The sequence below is a fragment of the Buteo buteo genome, chromosome 9 (assembly GCF_964188355.1).
Source record: "Buteo buteo chromosome 9, bButBut1.hap1.1, whole genome shotgun sequence".
In the NCBI taxonomy this organism is placed as follows: domain Eukaryota; kingdom Metazoa; phylum Chordata; class Aves; order Accipitriformes; family Accipitridae; genus Buteo; species Buteo buteo.
In genome coordinates, this window is record NC_134179.1 from 13,313,385 (window position 1) to 13,332,100 (window position 18,716).

Sequence of the window (18,716 nt, forward strand, 5' to 3'; positions counted from 1 at the left end):
GTTTTATTCTGGTTTTTGGTGGGGGTTTTTTCCCCCTCTGGAGATTGTAGCCAGCACTTATCAATTGAGTTATTTCATTTTGTATTTATATTCATTGTTCTGAGATAATAAATTGTCTCTGTGGCAAGAGTTGCTAAAATACTTAAGTATGGCATTTGTTTCCCTTCCTTGACTAGAGAAAAAACCCTCTAGTTTGTAATCAGTCTTTGAATAGTAGTCCCTGACCCAGGGAAGCTAATTTCAGCAGCAATAAATGCTGCATCTTTTGTCCCTTCAGAAAATAAAATTGAGGACCTTGGAAAGTTCATAGAACTTGCTGCTGACCAATCTGCAAACTCAATATGCTTCTTATTTCTGTCACAGTGTTGGGAGAAGCAATCTCTAAAGTCTTCTCGGAGACCCATATGTATGTAGTCACCTAGAACAGCTTTTTTTTTTTTTACTAACTTATCTTTGTAATGCAGTTCATATTTCCTTTATAATATTATAGTGATTTTTACTAAAGTTTGGGGAGGATAGTAGTTATATTACTTATACTGGAGGAAAACTTTCCACCAAATATTAATGTATAGCGTTTCTGTAGCCTGGATAGGGCTGTTCAGCCAGGTTTATAAGGAAATAGCCAATAACAAGGGTATTTTACTGTTCAGCTGGGATAAATCAGTCTGCTCCATCATCTTGTATCTAAAACACATGTGACTCTAATCATCATTATTCTTTTTGTCAGCCAGTACTTTGTGCTTCCCATCTCAGCAATACTCATTGTCAAAGAGCAATTTCACTTGTTGATCCTCCTCCTGTCTCCTGCTGAGGTAGTCTTTTTGGCCTGTTTCTGATCCAGCACTTTCCTCCTCCTTTAGAGACCATGGGATTTGAACTTTGAACAAATCTTTCCCCATTTGCCTCCTTGTGTGGTTAAAACAAACAAAAATTTTTGGCTTATGGAGATTCACCTACTACAAATTTACCTTTAGATTACTACTGGTGCAAAATTGCAAATTGCTTTTTGAAGTGAGAGTTCAGTGTTTGTACACTAATATTAAGTATGTTGATGTTTTACAGTTCAGTACTCTGTCAATGGCGTTAGGGCCCTGTCCCATGAAATTCCAAGCCTGTCCTGTAAATTTGGGCTTATAGTCACAGTGTAGGCTTAGCAAAGGCATTACTATATCCTAAGTGGTTAACTTAAGGAGAAATCCACTGAATCTTCTTGTCCCAGAAGTTGGAGGGAGATTGGATTAGCTGAGAAGTAATCTGGTCCTAATAGAATGAGATCTACTGTTACACCTGAACTGGCACTGATACTATGAGAGCTGAAAGACAGTTTTCCAGCAGCTGCTTTTGGGGCAGGATTTCTCTTGGTAGCTTTGACAAGGTTGTCCATGCTTCAATCCATTTCTGTGTTTATGTGGGCATCCTTCCTGAGATACAAAGATACTCTATTGGTGCAGTCATCAGACAAATGTCCAGTGCTACCACTTTTCTTTTACTTGCCTGCTAAAGATACCTAGTTTGTCTTTTTGTGTGTGTGTGTGTGCTCTGCTTTCTGTCAACATCAGGAAATCACCACTGACAAGATGCCTTGTTAGAAGCAAAACCTCAATGCTAGCTAACTATTCTGCTGCTTTAGAGTGGAACACTGACAATTTACTCAGTCTGAAACAAATTTTTCTTATCTTGAGGGCAAGTATAGTGACTGTTTTCTGTTTCCACCATGAAGGACTATCAGTACTGTTCCTTATCAGTTAAAGACATTACTAATCCCTGTTACTACTTTTTTCAGAACTGCCAACTAAGCTTTTTCTATGATCATGCTCTAATCCATTTAAATCAAAATTATGTGGGTTACCATAAGCAACTCCAGTAGCAGGTATACACCAGTGCAGCTCATTTTAGCAAAAATGTGTTACAGGGAAATTGTGAGAGTTAGGTGGAGAGACAGCATAGCCTCTTCAGCTGGAACAGCTGCAGTCTGGAGTGAATTCACATATCCTGGAGATGGACAGATGTTTGCCTCAGCTTCCTGTTAACTTTCTGGTATATCTGATTCCCTCCTCAGCCCTTTGGGGGATGATCGAAATTGCGAAGGCTGCCTTCATTGCCTTCCTCAGCAAACCAGCTCTTCAGAGGAGGAGCAGTTACATTTCAGTGAGTCTGTGCCTCCTCCAGTTTGAGTTTTAAGATGACATGCAGTGAGAAGGTGACAAGGAGGTAAAAAGCTTTGTGTACAAAGGATATATCTGTGGTATTTGCCACCACTACAGATTCTCTAAGCTTTGACAGCAGCAAAGCATCAAGCTCTACTTCCAGAGGGATACAGCAGAAAAAGGGAGGACATAGTGTATTTTCAGAGAGCTGAGCAAGAGCAAGGGTAGCAGGCTCTCAAAAGCTATGCCAATAGGTAAACCAAATCCTCTGGAATATCTTCACTGGGGACCATTACCTGACATTAGATATTATGGTCAGCCAGTTTGAAGGTGTATGACTTTCAAAAGGCACTGTCAAGCAACATGTGCTTGCCTGCAACCTGCTTTGAGAGGGGGATTTGAATGAACCATGGCTTCACAGGACAATAAATCTGTTTTTAGTGCACCTAGGGCCGAGTCAAAATAGAGCAGTCTCATGATGCTAAGCAGTGCTTTATTCAAGTTCACTCTGCCAGATCAAATGTATTAAAATTTTGCTATGCTGAACCAGGCATAGCATGTCTTCCTGCAGTAGGCATAAACACCACATCACATGTTCAGGCTAATGCAACAGAAGTAGTCGAGCTCATGAGGGTCAAATTCATACTGCCAGGTAAGCTGAGATCAGTGAATTTAGAACCTTGGCCTGACTGTCAGGAGTGACAAGTGGGAAAATTTCTGTTGGGACTGTTGACCAGGTTACTGCTCTCTACTTCAACCTGGAAATGCTTTGTGGATGTCTGAGCTGTTCAGGAATTAGGGCAAACAGCCTAGCTGTCCATCCCTGCAATAAAACTAGGGTATTCATCCTGCAAAATGGTGTTGTCATAATATTGCTTTGGAAACATGGCACTAAATTTCGTTAAGTCATTTAGTTATGCTAATATGGTTTCTTTGCAGCAGTAAGCAAATGTCTGTTATTTCTGGTTTTATCTGTAAAATTGCAAATGTTTCCATCAAAATATTTTCTTGTCAAATGTTCCAGACTAAATTGTCCCACCTTTTAATCAGAGTTATTAGTTGGACTTTACACCTAATCTGGTATAACTAAGGTTTGGTGTGGAAAAGTATTTCTTCCACTGCTGGCTGCATATAGCCCCTTTCTCCCCTTGCATTGGATCCAGAAAGCATGTGGCACAAAGTGGGCTGGTTAAGCAGAAAACAAATCTGTCAAAACCAAAGTTTTCCATTTGGATCAACCTGTTGCACTGATCTGCATGATCACTAGATCTAATGAGAGGTGGGAGGGACAAGCACTACCTGGGGCTTTGTCTGCCTGCAGTTGTACTGGATTAGAGGAAAAATCAAGATGCTCTTACTATTAACATTTTAGTTCAGGAGTTCTTGGCTTGGTACAGAAAAACATTCTTGCTTGTCTATTCCAGCCCATTAGACGTGGCTGCTTCTTTCTTTTTCATAATTATTTGATAAATTACTTGCTATTAAAATAATTAAACCATGACTCTTCATGTTATTTACAATTTTTCTCATGTTATTAATCTGTAATTTGACCAATAGATATGAGCATAATTTACCCCGTGATTGCATAGCTTTTAATATGTCCTTCTGCAGTGAATAACAGCTATAAAGCTAAGTGGTTTGCCCTGTAAAGTGTCATGATGTCATAATATTTCTTTGAAAATATAAAATTAAGTATCATTAAATCCTATAATTATGTAGCTATAGGTTATCTTTGCAGCTTAGAAAATGAAGTCACGTAGCCTGATTCTACGTTCTGTAGTATTCCAAGAATTCTGTCAAAGTTGTACAAGAGCAAGCATCATGCTTTACAGAACATGAGAGAGACTTCCCCAGCCCTGTATTTCAGTGTAATTCACTTTCTTTGTTCTCTTTTCTTTCCAAGAACTAAGGTTTTCCAACATGTTTGTAGTAGCAAAGCAAACAACTGGCATGTTTCAGGAGTATGTATTCTTTCTGAAAAAATAAAAACTATCTATATTCTAGTGTCTGTTTTTCTTGTTGTTTGGAAAGATCCTCTGTAGAACCTGATAACCCATGACTGTCTGTCATGAATAATTATACAGAAGTATGCTCGGAAGTATGCCTGTAGATGAACTGATTCAGCTGCAAATATTTAGGCATTTTTGGCATTTAAAACCTACTGATTCTCTTGTATGCTGGATAATAAGACTGTTTGCCTTGGCCCTGAAATGATGTGGATTTCATAGATGCTATTGTATTATTGGTTATAAGCCGTTAGATTTTTTTTTTTTGCTTTAGGCAAATATTTAGAGCTCTTGTTTTTTCTTTGTCAAATTTTCTTAGGGTTTTTTAAAGTTTTGATTATTTGCTTTTTCTTTTAAATCTTTACCTGGTTCTAAAATAAATGGTTACTTTTTCCCTTGTGAATTTAACCTAATCTGTATTACTTCTACCCTGCTAAAGTTGTTGGGTTTTTTTCCTAAAGCACAAGATATTTTAGCAACTGCCATAATTGTTTTCTGGTATTTGTCATTGTCATCTGTAGTCACTTTTTCATTATAGATTTACCTGGTGAAGTTAAAAGTTTCACCAGCCTATTTTTCTCTTGAACACCTATCACTGTAGGGTCTTTTAATGTTAGATTCACTTTTGCACTGTTGAACAAGTTCTTACTTAGTATTTGAGATCATTACCAATTGTTACAAATATGCAACAAGCTTAAAACATAGAATGTATTTGCTCACTAATTTATTGCAGGATTATTTGCTCTCGACATGTATATAATAGAGTTTTTGTTCAGTGCTATATTAAGTGTTTTTAGAACTAGCCATTCATTTAAAGATTACAATGTCTTAGGATTGACTGCTCTTAGGTTAGAGGGATGTATAATATGCTATTTTGAAGATAATGGGTGATTCTCTGATCTGTGACATTACAGTAAATATTGTGGTGAATATAGTGAAATAAATGCTTTGTGCCATCTGCTGGTCTGGATAGGATCTGCATTTTAGTTCAGAGGCTGAATTGTAACTTTAACTGAAGTGTACAGTGTGGAAAAAGAAGGAAACTCACCATGACTAACTAGCACATTTTTTTATTATTATGTCTTCTCTGTATTAAGTGCTAACTAATGTTAAACATGTGCTAATTCAAAGTGCAAGGTAGTACATTAACCCTTTTCCCACCCCTGCCTTCCCAACCATGCCCTACAACTTCTTTATCCTAATTTTGATAGAGCCTGGAAACGTTTCTTACAGGTAGGTCAGTCATGTTTTAACAGAACTTAACAGTCAAAGTTGATGCTGTAGACTGTGCTGTGAATGTGAACGTGGTTTGTCTAGACATGTTAGAGTCATACTTTCATATAATAATTCATAATTACAGTATATTCCATTATCACTTATAATATAGTATAAAATGCCCACTACATTCTTCCTTATGGATTTTCCCTGATGTTTACTTCAGTGTTAAACCTGGAGTAATAAAGCTGCTAGTATGGGGGGAACTTCAGTATAGCACAGTGCAGTGTTACATAAGGCCTTTTAGCTGAAACGTCTTTGTATCCTACGGCCTAATAATAGGCTATTGTATTTTCTGTGATTTTTATAAAGCTCAGTCTTCACATTCAATTCTTAGTTGTTTCAGTATCATCAGTGTTATCACTTGTGTATTTAATACATTTTGTGTACATTCTGATTATAAATAGTATTCTGTAATGAGCTTTGTTTCTCTCGTTTTTTACTAATTTATCTCTCAAGGGCATAAACAGTGGATCCACAAATGCTACAATGTCCCTCTAGTTATAGTTGTTCTATACAAAGAGAATAAATCCAAGAAAGTATTAGTGAAAAAAACTTTACACATTAGAAGATTGTATGCTTCAGTATCATGTTCAGAGGTCTAGATACTTCACTCACTCACATAATCAAGGACTCATTTTCAGATGCAGTGTAGCCTACGGGACAGACAACTGGCATAGAAATGTGGAGGCTCTGGGTCTGCTTCTAGTAAAACACTTCACTTTGTGTTGCTTCAGTTCACCCTGTCCATGAGATAGGTATTTACCTCACTTGCAAAGGGCTTTTAGATTTGTTGGTTAAAAGTACTGTATAAACAACTAATAATATATTTTTGAGCTGGTTTTGATACATACTGTAGTTGGTGATCTGATTATACATAAGTTGAAAAGTTGGAGGGGCAGAATATTCAAATCCTTTAAGTTCTAGTTAATTTGGAATTATCTAAATGCATATGGATGTATTAATGGATGTACACGTTACCTGCTACAAACACGGGTACAAAAATCAATACAGTAAATTAGTTGATGTTAGATTGCACTTTAAAGCATAAATACCGATTTAAGCAAAAATAATATTGATTTCAGAAGGGCAGGTTTTCAGCAAAGTATGAAAAGGTGGATTAAATGCAGTGATATAGAAAGGTACTAAAATATGCAGCTTTTCAAATTTTTTCTTTTTACAGGTAGATGCCCAAACCAGTCATCTTTACATCTTTGTGACCGATTCTTATGCCTGGGAAAATGAACTGCAGTAAGTGCACAGTTAACATGAATTTGGAATTTGGGGGGTGGGGAATAGTTAATTATTGTGACATTATAGCTGCTATGATCAGAGCAATGACTCATACAAGTGAAGTATATAATTGTCCATGTAACTTGTTTGAAGTCAGTTGGGTTCCAACATTATTGTTCCTGTGTATACCTCTTCTTAATTTTTCTTTATATTTTTTTCTCTTCAAAGTCTGCTGGAATTTGCTAGGAGGTTTTTTTATATTATTGTTAGAGGAAAAGATACCAAGTTGTATCTGACAGCCTGAGAGAGGCAAGACTGCTGCAGCTCCATGTCCCCAGCTCCAACCAGTAGCAAGGCTGAAAATGTATTTCCAGTAGGACTCTGGCACATCTCACTTTTTCATTGTCTAAACCAGAAGAAGCTCCTAACTCTACCTTCCTTCTTATCCCCTCTTTAAAGACTTTTCTTAATATTCTTATGCTTTTTTTAATATGTAAAAGGCTATGAATTTGGGTTCTATTCACTACAGTGGGGAATATTATAGACAGCTGTTTTGGGCAGGAATCTAAATTTAAAATACTTTGTATTGCTGGAAGAAAAAAACACTCCTTTACTCTGGGCAAGCTGGAAACAGCTTCTTAGTTTTGAAGCTAACTTTTACCTTCTTTGATATACTAAACATGCTTTGTCTGCGGCCGCCTGAAAATTGGGAGAAAATATCTATGGATGATCCAAAATTTGCAGGTCTATACAAACATTTTCTTGTAGATATTACTGTATCACAATTACTGAAAAGTAGTGGTTTTTAACAAATTTACACAAGAGTCTTGCTGGCTTAAGTTCCAAAGGGTTTGCAGTTCAATCTAATTCTGTGGATTTACAAATACCTATGCAGTACACTTGCACCTATTCATTACAAGAAAAGACTCTTAATTTAATAGGAACCATTATTTACCTAGTTTCCAGTGAATTCATTTCAGATGAGGAGTGCTTTTTCACTAATAATTTTGTTTCTTCTTCCTAAATTACAAATATATTTTCTGTACCTCTGCTTTTCAGTCCTGCTGTCATGGATATAATTGGCAAAACTCCCATACAGCTTACACGTGCTATGTGTACATATATTTGTAAGGTTTTTTAATACAACATGGACCGAGTTTCCTTTTGAGTGAAATGCCTTAGCCCCTTGCTTTATGGACTGTGTTGGTCCAAAGCACAGTCATCTTGCATGTGCCTCAGCATAGGTGGATTGATGGTGGTTTCTGTAGTATTAGAGAAGCCAGGAATTGAAGCAGAATATATCCTTAGACCATCCTTTAGGAATTCCAGGAATGAAGAGAGTTTATCTTCTGCTAGGTATCCTCCTCTGATCCATTCTTCTGGGTGGGCATACCTTTGGAAGCTTTGCTGACTAATTTTTACTTTGAGTTCTGCAATCCCCCCCGCTACCTGCCCCCCCCCCTGCACCCCCAACCCCCCAAAAAAACCAAAACCAAACACAACCCCACCAAGTATAATTTGAGAGGTACAAAGTGGCTCACAAAGAATGAAATAAAGCCACAATGTAGCCTGCTGACAGTGCCAGCTGCTAACATCTTTGTAGTCCTTCCAGTCCAGGGGCACTACTGAGTTGCACTGTCCGAACACTAAATAACTACATAGGTAGGATGTTTCTAGCAAGTCCATCCATTTCAAGACAATGTGGTAGTAAATATATTTCTTTTGTATTGTTTTTATGTTCACATTTAACCCTATCCATAAGTCCTTGTTTTCTGATGGCATCTTTTATTTTGTTTCAATGGCAGGTCTTCCTTTTTTAGCAAAGAGATATAAAAGCAGTACCTGTCTCTAGACAGGCTGCCTTTGTGACAGGAACTGGCAGGTTCTCATTAATTACAACAGCAGGGTCCCAAGGTCCACTATTGCCATAAAAACATCTGCAGAAGGATTCATGGCACATAGCAGGCTTTCTTCTTGCTGAGACAAGAAAAGAAGCAACAGCAACCAATTCCTGACCTAGATTAGCCAGCACGCAGTTTATTTTGTATTGGGGGGACATCATGGAGGAGACTAGCATGATGAAGACCAGCTAAGATACTGCAGAAGGCTATGAAGAGCCAATTGCAATGAATCTTAATACCTTCTATCATTTAGTCATGAGGTTAAAAGACAAGTTAAATGCCCTTTGGGAGGAGAGATGATGGGATAGTACTGGTGTAAGGATTTATTGTAGAATGTAAGAATTAATCTAAGAATTAATCATAGAAATTACTGTTAGAGGAGAAAATATGCCCTTAGAACAGAATCAGCTGTGAGTGCTAGACCTCCTGAGACTATACAGCCTCAGAGGATCAGTAAATAGAGAAAAAGGAGCCATGACCTGTTCTCCAAATTCACCTGGTGATGCAGTGTAGTGCTCAACTATCAAGCACTGGACCCATTTTCAGAAAAGGGATCAAACAGATGTAGATGCTCATGTTTTGCACTGGTGAGAGCAATCAAAGGCAGAGAGTAGTTCTGGGCTTTATGGGAATAATTTATTTTGGGGAAAAGAGTCTATTAATCATTGTGGATCACTGATAACTAGGAAAGTTGTTCTGGCTACAATGGTTCCACCACGGATATAATTCTGGGCTTTGACTGGTGTTTTCATCCTAAGGGAGCTCTGTTGACCAGAGAAAGGATGGAGAGCCTTGGATTGCAAGAAGTCTCGTGCTGTTCCCCATGAGTGAAATATTGACTGCTGTAATTAAAATAAACTTGAGTTAATCTCTTGGATTATGTTTTGTATCTGAAAACACAGTGGAGGCAGAACAGTGGATGTGGTAAGGCAATGAAGTATAATGTTTTATATTTCTATTGTCATTAAAACTAAGCTTTGCAAAGGCTGAGTCTCTAGGGCCTAACAAGCCTAGGGACAGCCTCCACAAATCTTGCATCAAACCCTCATCTCTGTCTTGATGTCTTCCGTGATATTGTGCTCATTAGGAGGCAAACTTCCCCATCCCACCGAAGTGAAACTTCCATTTTGTATTTTTTGCCATGTTCTGTACTGACTGTACAGCCCTGCATCAAGCAAAAAAAGTGATCCCAAGCTCCTCCTTTGACCTCACATGGCTTCTGTTACTGCTTATACAGCCAGGTCTTTCACAGGTGGTATGGCACCACCACTGCCTTCTATGTTGCAGGGAGCAGACAGCTAGCTTTTAAAGCCCAGCAAACTGTCTAAGTCAGGCTTCTCTCTGCTTCTACAATTTATAACCTTAATTCAGGAGCTAAAAGGAGCCCTTTGAGGAAAGCTTGTTATGTTAGAAGGTAAGAGAAGTAAAGGTAAAGCATGACAAAGGACTGAGCATTTGTACAAAGAAGACATCTGATTCTCTTGATCTGGAATTGAGAGCAAAGCCCTGTGCATGGTATGAACAGTGTGTGCAGCCCTGCTATTCCCATGGCTCGGCACCTCTTCTGGCTCCCTCGCTGTTTATGGTGAGGTTAATAGCACAGCTGGGCATGCGCTGGCTGCTGTCCCTGGGTGTCTGACAGGATAGGGAGTAGGAGCTGGATTTTTCACATATCAAAAGGGAAAGTTAGTTGGTAGGATGGACAGGAGAGGGAGAAGTATGTGTATCCTTCCTTCTAAAGTTGTCTTTGAAAAAACAGTGCATGGGGAGTTATTTAAAAAAAAAAAAAGCTGTGTGGATTTAAGACATTTCTACTCCCCTCAGTAGAGGGCTCTATTTAGAGCCCTAATTTGCAAAAATCAATTACAGGTCCACATGTGCCAATTCGGTAAGAGATTTGACTGAAAAGATGCATGTTCTCGGTGTGCTCTGTGGTCATGACAAAGTAACTGGCTAAGAGCCTGATTCTCCTTGCTTTATAGTAACTGCAACACAAACTTCACTGGCTCAGCTGCTCATTTATTTGCAGCAGGAACCATACAGCAAATTGCCTTGCTTCCAGATTTCATCTCCTGTTTAAATTCTTTCACTTGCTTTTTGTCTGTCAACTTTCTTCCTCCTTGCCCCCATGGTTTTAACCTTGTGCAGGGAGTGTGGAAGGCTGCTGGAATGCACATAAACACGGCAAAAAGACAGGGGCTGCACTGCTGAAAGGTCAGGCCAGCCTGGCGGCACACAATAAGGAGCAGGCTGGGCAGTGGAAATTTACAACCCTTAGCTGGGCTGCAGATCGCTTCTCTTGCAAGAACTACCCCACTCCTTGGGAAATGTGATACCTGCTGAAGAGATTCAGTGTAGAAAAGACCGAGCACTCTTGAAAGTTTTGTAGTGAAAGACTGTTTTCATTTGAGGAGAGGAGGAGAGTTTGGGGTTATCTATCACATACTTCTAATGAAGGAAATTTGCTTTAATCACCCTAATCTAAATCTGCTGTTTATAGTGTCAGAATCTGCAAACATTTGTGTTTTACGTGTATTTGTTCACTGAAAACTATCATCATCTTAAGCATGATAATTCTGCAGAAAAATGATAGCAAGCATGACTCAATATGAGAAAAGTGATCTACAGAAATAGGAATGGGCTTTGGTAAGAACTGACTTCAGTCTTTAGTCCTTTACTTTGTATTGTATCAGAGCATACATACACAGTTATGCAATAATACTTGCCTGTAGCTATTTGCTAATAGTATGGAGTGGTAATCAGTGGTAAATGCTAGTGTAAAACTGTCATTCATCCACAAGAAAGAGCTGTTTGTCAAAGAACTTCATTTGCTAGACACGATACGGAATTTATCTTTCTACTTACACTAACTGCTTTTAGTAGTAACTCGTTCAATGCTGTTTAATTTCTTTTTACATGACATTCTAGTAACCACTCTCAAAAGATCTGGGTGAAGGGTCATGACAACAGTCCAGCTATTTAGCACAGTTTTTCTGTAAACAAATCAGTGAATTGTTTGACCAACATGAAGTAATAATTCCAGAATGCATTCTGAACGAATGTGTTACAGATATAAAGAAGTTTCATTAACTAATGTGAACCTCCAAAATGAAAAGGAAGTATAGAAAAAAAACCTTGTGAAATGCATGTTAGAATTGTAGCTGGAGGTGTGGGTCATGCAGCATGTTTTGGGTCTGGCTATTTGGAAAGTATGGGTTTCTCCTTAGAGTAAACTGACTGGTTTAGCTTATATTTCGATAGTGCCTTAAGTCTGAACTCTCATTCTAACAGGTGTTGCCCTGTGACAGGCATACTATGACATTATTTTTCTTGCCACAAAAAGTATGTAGTTTAATGAAGTACAGCATCCTTATTCCCATTTTGAGGTGATGAGGAACTAAGGGTCAGACATACCAATTGACTTTTAATCAGCATCATGAAGGAGTCTGTAGAAGCAAGCTCTGGGCTTTGTTCTGGTTCCTCAGCTGCAAGACCTTCTGCTTCCTTGCCTGTCTTAATTTAGTTGAAAATAGTTATCCAGAGCCATGTCGCATGGCTTAGAGGCGTAACTGCTGTGTGGGGTGCACAGAACCCAGACATCTCCCACTACATCTATACCTGACTCACCTTCAGCTGAAGTCCTGCAGAAAATTAACCTGGAAGAGAATTTCCAATGGAGAAAGACCTGATAGCATAGGCTGAGGATTGGCTTTTTATTTAGATGGCTTGGTAGTAAAGAAGGGTTACATTTATCTATCCTTTTTCTTATTCTGCCATTTGACTTCTTCAGGAACACTTTCAAAGTGTTCATGAAATGCAGCCTTTACCACAGTCAGTACCAAAGACCTTCTTGCAAAGTATGTTAAATTAATTCCTGATAAATATGGCTTTTCCTCTTTGCACACCTTGTAATGATCTGTACAGTTCTTTAGGAAATATACAAGCTTAACCTGCCTTCCCGCCCAACCCCCATCTGTTCTCCCAGCCATGAATCTCTGACAATTCACAAAGGCAATGATAAGACAGGAAAGTGGTCAGGAACTTACTGATCTTGGGAACCCTGTAAGGCCTAAACTGGCAGTAATCTATTCTATCATGAAGCTGAAAGTGGTTTGGCTGTTCTGCTTAGATGCGCCCAATCATATAGACATATTTTATGGTGGTTTTGAATACCTGCATCTTTGTAGAAACTTTCTTATCGGAAAAGATAGGAATTGGAGCAATTCACAGTTTCAGTCAGACAGGGCATGTTGTCAGTCCAGGGTGATTTTAAAAGACAGGGCAACCAGTATGGTATACGTATGTGGGAAGCACATCACTAACTGATGACTAAACTCTGATGCAGCAGAGACAATTCAAAATACCAGCAGTCTAGATTATCACCATAGATGTGATTTACAATACTGGTCAGAACCAGCTGATAGCAGATGTTAAACTATATAGACAAGCTTTAGGAATACACTCCACAAATGTCTTGCAAACTACTGAAAAGTAGGATTTATCACTTGTTTGCTACTGTTTTGCATACCACTGCCTTGTGAGAGGCACTGTGTTAACACTGAGTCTAGGAAAGAATTACTTGACTCACTAATGACAACCTTATGCAATAACTGCAGCATTTAAAACATTATTTCAATGCTTTTATACAACACTTCTAATCTGCTGTTTACACAGAAAGACAGCTTTAGGCATGCTAATTTAGGCTAATTTAAATGGCTACCCAGCTTTGTGGTAAAGGGAGCAAGAGAACTTCTAGACATCAATCCAGCTCCAAACCTCTATATTATTCACGATCTGCACTACCCATGAGATTCTTAGCCTTAGGCCTTCCTCATGAGCTGTTCCATAAAATACCATAGTGGTAAGGTCCATGGGTGACCACCAGGCGACCAAATGGAAAAAGGGCTGAGACCTACTTCCTAGTCTTGTTTCTGACCATTTGAATAGATGCCAAATGCTTTTCATGAGCTCTATTCCCGTGTCCATGGAATGGATAAAAATAATGTTTTTGAACTGAATCTCTGTCCCCATTTACTTAAGTAATATCTAATCATACTCTTTCCCATGAAGACTGAAGTAAAGACAATGTTTGCCACTTCATTGTGAAGCCTCAGTACATGCAGGGAAGTGTGCTTTCTGAGAAACCCACAGGGCAAAAAAATTCCAGGCACAAATGATGCCATTTAACCCCTCAAGCAGCTTCCTTGCTGTGTGGGGAATCCCATTCTCTAGCAGACTAGCCAGTTACATCGTGTGGAAAGATAACTTTTGTCCAGCAACCAGATGGCTAAAATACAAAGAGAAGAATCTCCTTCCTCTCTATCCTTCTCTTTTGTGAGGCCTAGATACAAATTATTGTTCAATTCAAAAACCTAGTTCTCAGTTCTGGCTGCCCTTGGTAGCCACAAATTTACTGTACTATCAACTGACTATAGAAAGATATGTCAGAATTGCAGCACGGAACACTTTGATGTGATATTGAAACATGCCAACTAGCTGAATATGTAGCTCCATTAAGAAAGGTAAACAGGGGGGTGATCTTTTGTTGTTCTTTAGAATATACTGGGCAAGCTCTGAGAATGTTTGAAGGCAAAGTCTGTTTCCTTTTCTTAAAGCTTAAACAGTGCTAGATAACTTCAAGACAAAGCAAGAAATAAGCAGCATGCAAATGAGCATTACTTTTCCAGTTCTGAACAGACTCTCTGCATGCTGCTAGAGATGATTTGTGACCTCTGTCATGACTGTTTCAATGGAGCTTCAGTTGCCAATATTAGCACAGGATGCTGTCAGAGTAACTTGGATACTATCTGTGTACATGAGGTTGTTTAGTGTGAGTCTGGCAGAGTGGTAACCACTTGCAGGGGTTTGTTTAGCTTTCCTCGAGATTGTAGAAGGTCATCGTTAGCAGTTTATTGCAGTTCACATCACAACACTATGTTTTGGCTGTGGGTTTTACTTTAAATCCATTCTTCGCCAATAAGTGGCCACAGATGAAAAGAATAACACACTGGTACTGATTAGGAGTGCTCTATGACCTACTTGGGAGAGGTAGAAGGGATCTACCATGAGTCTTAGCTGGAGACTGTAAAAATTAATTTGAATTTATCTCTATAGTCAGCCAGTGGTCTGGGAAGAAATCTTGTTTAGGGTAACAGATTGTCTCAAAGTAAAAAAACTATATGCATTTGGATGGAAGACTTCCAGTCTTTTAAACTGCACCACCACCCCAAGAAAACCCAAACTTTTCTATTTTCTTACCTTTTACTGTATCAGGAGCTGGTAACTTTGTGATTTCAAGTCCAAAATGAACAACTTAACTCCAGTTGTTTTTAAACAAACAGTTAGTATATGCATACTTGGAGCCAGGAATCTTGTAGACCAATGCAGATTTCTTCTCATCTGTTCACACTACAGGTTTTTCTTCTTCCCTACCTATAACTCCTTAGTTCTTTAGGGATTTCATCACAGTGATGTGAAAGACCCTGAAACTCAGAATTGATTCATAATGTTTGTGGTTCCTGTAGAAATACAAAATATTAGTACACTATACTACTAGCATACTAGTGTATTATTATATTGCAATATGATATACTGTCCCCTGGGCCTATTGTGTCACAGTGTCTCCCATGATGTTCTAAATGCTCTCAAACTTAGCACTGTGGTGACTGCAGGGCAATGAAAGAAAAAGGGCAAGATCAGACAGGTTCTGCATTGATAAACCCAACATGAAGCCTATATGGAAAAAATAGTGTCTAAAAGTAGCTTGGTTAACTCTGCATGGCACTATGATGGGTCTGTGAAGTAACAAACTCTGGATTTCCTTTAGGTTTCTGTCTCCTTTTTAACTGTCAGTGCTAGATGAAACTTTTCTATTAACTGCAGTATTTGATACCCACACATCTATGGAGTTTGATATTTAACTGTATTGTATGCTACCTTTTAGCAAATTCTAAAATGGCTGAATCAAAATACAATCATGGGACTAACGTGAATTTTTTTATTTCTTTTGTTGAAGAACACCATAAAATGTTGTTTTTCAAATTCTGAAGAAATCTAAACAGCTACCTGTGGGGCGTCAGTGCCCCTCTCTTTTCAGTGCAGGGCTGGTGTTCTGCAGCTCTCAAGCATTTTCAGGCATGTGACATCCCTTGAGAAAATGGCTTAATAGTCAGGGGGCCTGGTACCTGCATTTTAAGAGAGCTGCCTGACCCACCCACATAATTTTCTGTTGAGATTACTCGTGCTTCTGGCAGAGCTAGCCTGCCTTTCTCTTGAGCTGGCCGTAATGCAGGTGCAAATTAACACTGTAAAGTATTAACTTCAGCTCATTTTGTGGGTGAAAAGCTAAAGAAATCTGTAATCTGAGTTCATGTCTGTGTCCTTGCCTGAAATGTTTTTGAGCCTGAGACTAGTCATCTGTGCATTTTGAAGGCAGTGGATTAAAGGTACAAATTATGAATTACAGCATTTTTATGCCCTTGTTGAAAATGTATCCCATCAATTCCAAGAGAAAACAGCTCTCACACCAAGGAATACAACTGTAGAAGATGCATTCATGTGTAGTCAGATCCAAGTAAAATTAAATCTGAAGTGGCAATAGCCCAGGATGAAACTTGATGCTAATTGTACATAAATAGAAGAGGAACTGTCATATGACGGGCTATAATCAATAAAACATGTCTGTTGTGACAAATCTGCATGTCAGGTGTCCTTACTGAGATACAGTGTTGGTGCTGTTGTATACCTTGCTGTCTCCCGGCTCTGCTGGTGATTTAAGTGTTGTTATGGGTTTATTCCTCACATAGAATTAATTTATAGTTCTTTCCATCAAAACAAAGAACTGGACTGAGCAAATGAATGAAACACTCTATTATGCAGATGCTACATGCTGTATCTATAGCTTTGCTAAAATAATTTATGTGCAGAAATGCACTCTTTGAACAAAATTTATATTTTTCCCCGAATAAGAAATTTAGGATCTCTTGTTTTGCCCAATTGGTAGTCATTAGAACACTTTGAAAGATTGAGGTCAGCCTTGGTAGATACTATTCATGCTTTTTTCTTTGCACAATGTTACATGTCTAGAATTATTCCAGGGGACAAATGTGTTTAGCAGATAAGTTGGGGGTTTTTACCCAACAGTTTGATGCTTTTTGTGATCACATCACAATACTACTGTAAAAATTTGCTCATTTTTTATATCCTGATTTCTAATTGTTTGTAGCTACAATTGCTTGTAGCTCTAATACCGTAATTGCTTCTGCAACTTTAACATGTAGAGATTTTTTTCTATTAAAAATATGTAAAGCTGTATTACGATGGGGGGGGGGGCAAGTTTGTGGTGGCTCCAAAGAAAACAGTAGAACAAGGGTTAAAAGGAAAGGTATGTTGTTAATGGGCATAGAATGCCAGATGTGTGATTTCATTCAAATGAAGAAGAGGAACTAACTGAAGATAAGGTGCCAAGAAGATGGGGAACTGAACTTGAGCCATAAAATATTCTGATGAAGAAAACTTGGTGCTTGTGGGTATATGAGTGTGAGAGTATGACTGAGTAAAGTCAGTGTAGCCAGAGATTTTTTTTAAAATAAATGCCATCTTCCCTTTCATAAGATCTCATACAGAATTTTGTTACTCAAGTTTCGTACAACCAGGTTAAAATATTAATGTACAAATGCTTGGAAGGCCACAGAATTGACTGAAAATTGGTACATTATGGAAGGGGATGCAAGAATTTTCATCCAGTTTGATAATTCCTTATGGCAATTTTAAAACTTAGTTTTAGTTCACTACAACTTTTGCTAACAAATTCCAACCACGGAGGAGGTCTTTTATCACCACATAATGTGTTTTTGTGGCTCACAGGTAGTCAGAGAAGTACTTGCTAGCAGTCTGTACCAAATCAGCCAGTCACCTTGCTTTGGCTTCCTCTAGCATGTTATGTGAAGGTGCCTGACTACCTCACATCACTTTTCCACTGGAGGAACCAGAGATGTTGGCCCAGGAGTACTGAAGAATCACAAATGCCTACACACAGGTTTAGAAGTGGCTCATGAGAAGTTCTACTAAGAGGTACCCCTCCATATGACAATTCTTGATAACACTGTTCTACCTTGACTTTGGAGGATGTTTTTTGCATACTGTAGTTTTGTGGATTGCTGTACACATCCAGTCCTCAGCTGACATCTGGGTTTGCATCCACTTCTGGAAGTAGGCAAAAGCCTTCAGTAATTAGGACAGAGCAAGTCTTGAGGTAGTGTAGGAGCTAATGCAGTGTGTTCTCAGAATATCCTGTATTTTTCTCCTTTTCCCTGTTCTTGTTTTCCCCTATTTCATGAGTGCCAGCTGAGGCTCATTTGAAACAGAGCACCAATGAAGGTCCCTGAAACCTCTAGCAGCAGCAGTGGCCCTTTAGCACTTCTTGGAGAGGTACAAATAAGGCTTGAAGTATACTCTGACTTGGGGCAGGCAGGAATTTATCTGGGATTTGAGGAGTCCTCAGGGATTATTCAGATAAGTGTCTAGTTATTGAAGTTCTTATTTATACCACCATTTATAATCTTCCCTGCTGAGTCCCATTTTTAAGATTATATTTACTATACCTTCTATTAGATCCAGCTTCTATTTGAAATCATAAAGAGCCAAAAGCAAGAAAATCTCTTTTTGGTTTCGGGCAATGCTGCAGTCTCTTCCTGGCCCTCTGAGGAACATGAGTGCCCCCCCATCAGGTTTCATTCATGACTACTTTTTCTTCTAACCAAAGAATCCCTGAGCTGTATTTCCTCATTTCCCTTTTCTTAGTAGTCCATTTTCCTTTCTCACCTTCTCATGTTACTGTCCTGGCATTCTCCTGCATGTGATATTTATATAATTCTTAGCTGTAAATGGATTTCTTCTGGACCTTGAATGGTCTGGGAATTGCATTACACTTCAAGGTGACTTTCCCTTTAGTTACAGCTATGATCTATCTTCTAGCAGGCTGCAAAGTCCTAGCTCTACCCTGCTATTGTCATTTGATGCATTTTTCCTCTTAAATAAGGAAAAGAATTTCCTTGAAACAAATTGTTATTCGTGGCCTAAAATCACCTGACAATTTCTGATGAAGTCACATTGTGATCCACTTCTTTCATTCAAATGGATGAAGAAACTATCAA

The 18,716-nt window shown here is 38.6% G+C and overlaps 1 long non-coding RNA gene across 18 annotated transcripts in view; it reads left to right on the forward strand.

Annotated features, from left to right (window-relative positions):
* The window catches only part of LOC142034349 (uncharacterized), an 89,498-nt gene that overhangs the window by 16,181 nt on the left and 54,601 nt on the right, over nt 1-18,716 (forward strand). For all 18 annotated transcript variants that reach the window (XR_012651599.1, XR_012651600.1, XR_012651593.1 and 15 more), the window contains one exon: nt 6,612-6,679. This is a non-coding gene — a long non-coding RNA (uncharacterized LOC142034349). The remainder of the gene's footprint in view (nt 1-6,611; nt 6,680-18,716) is intronic.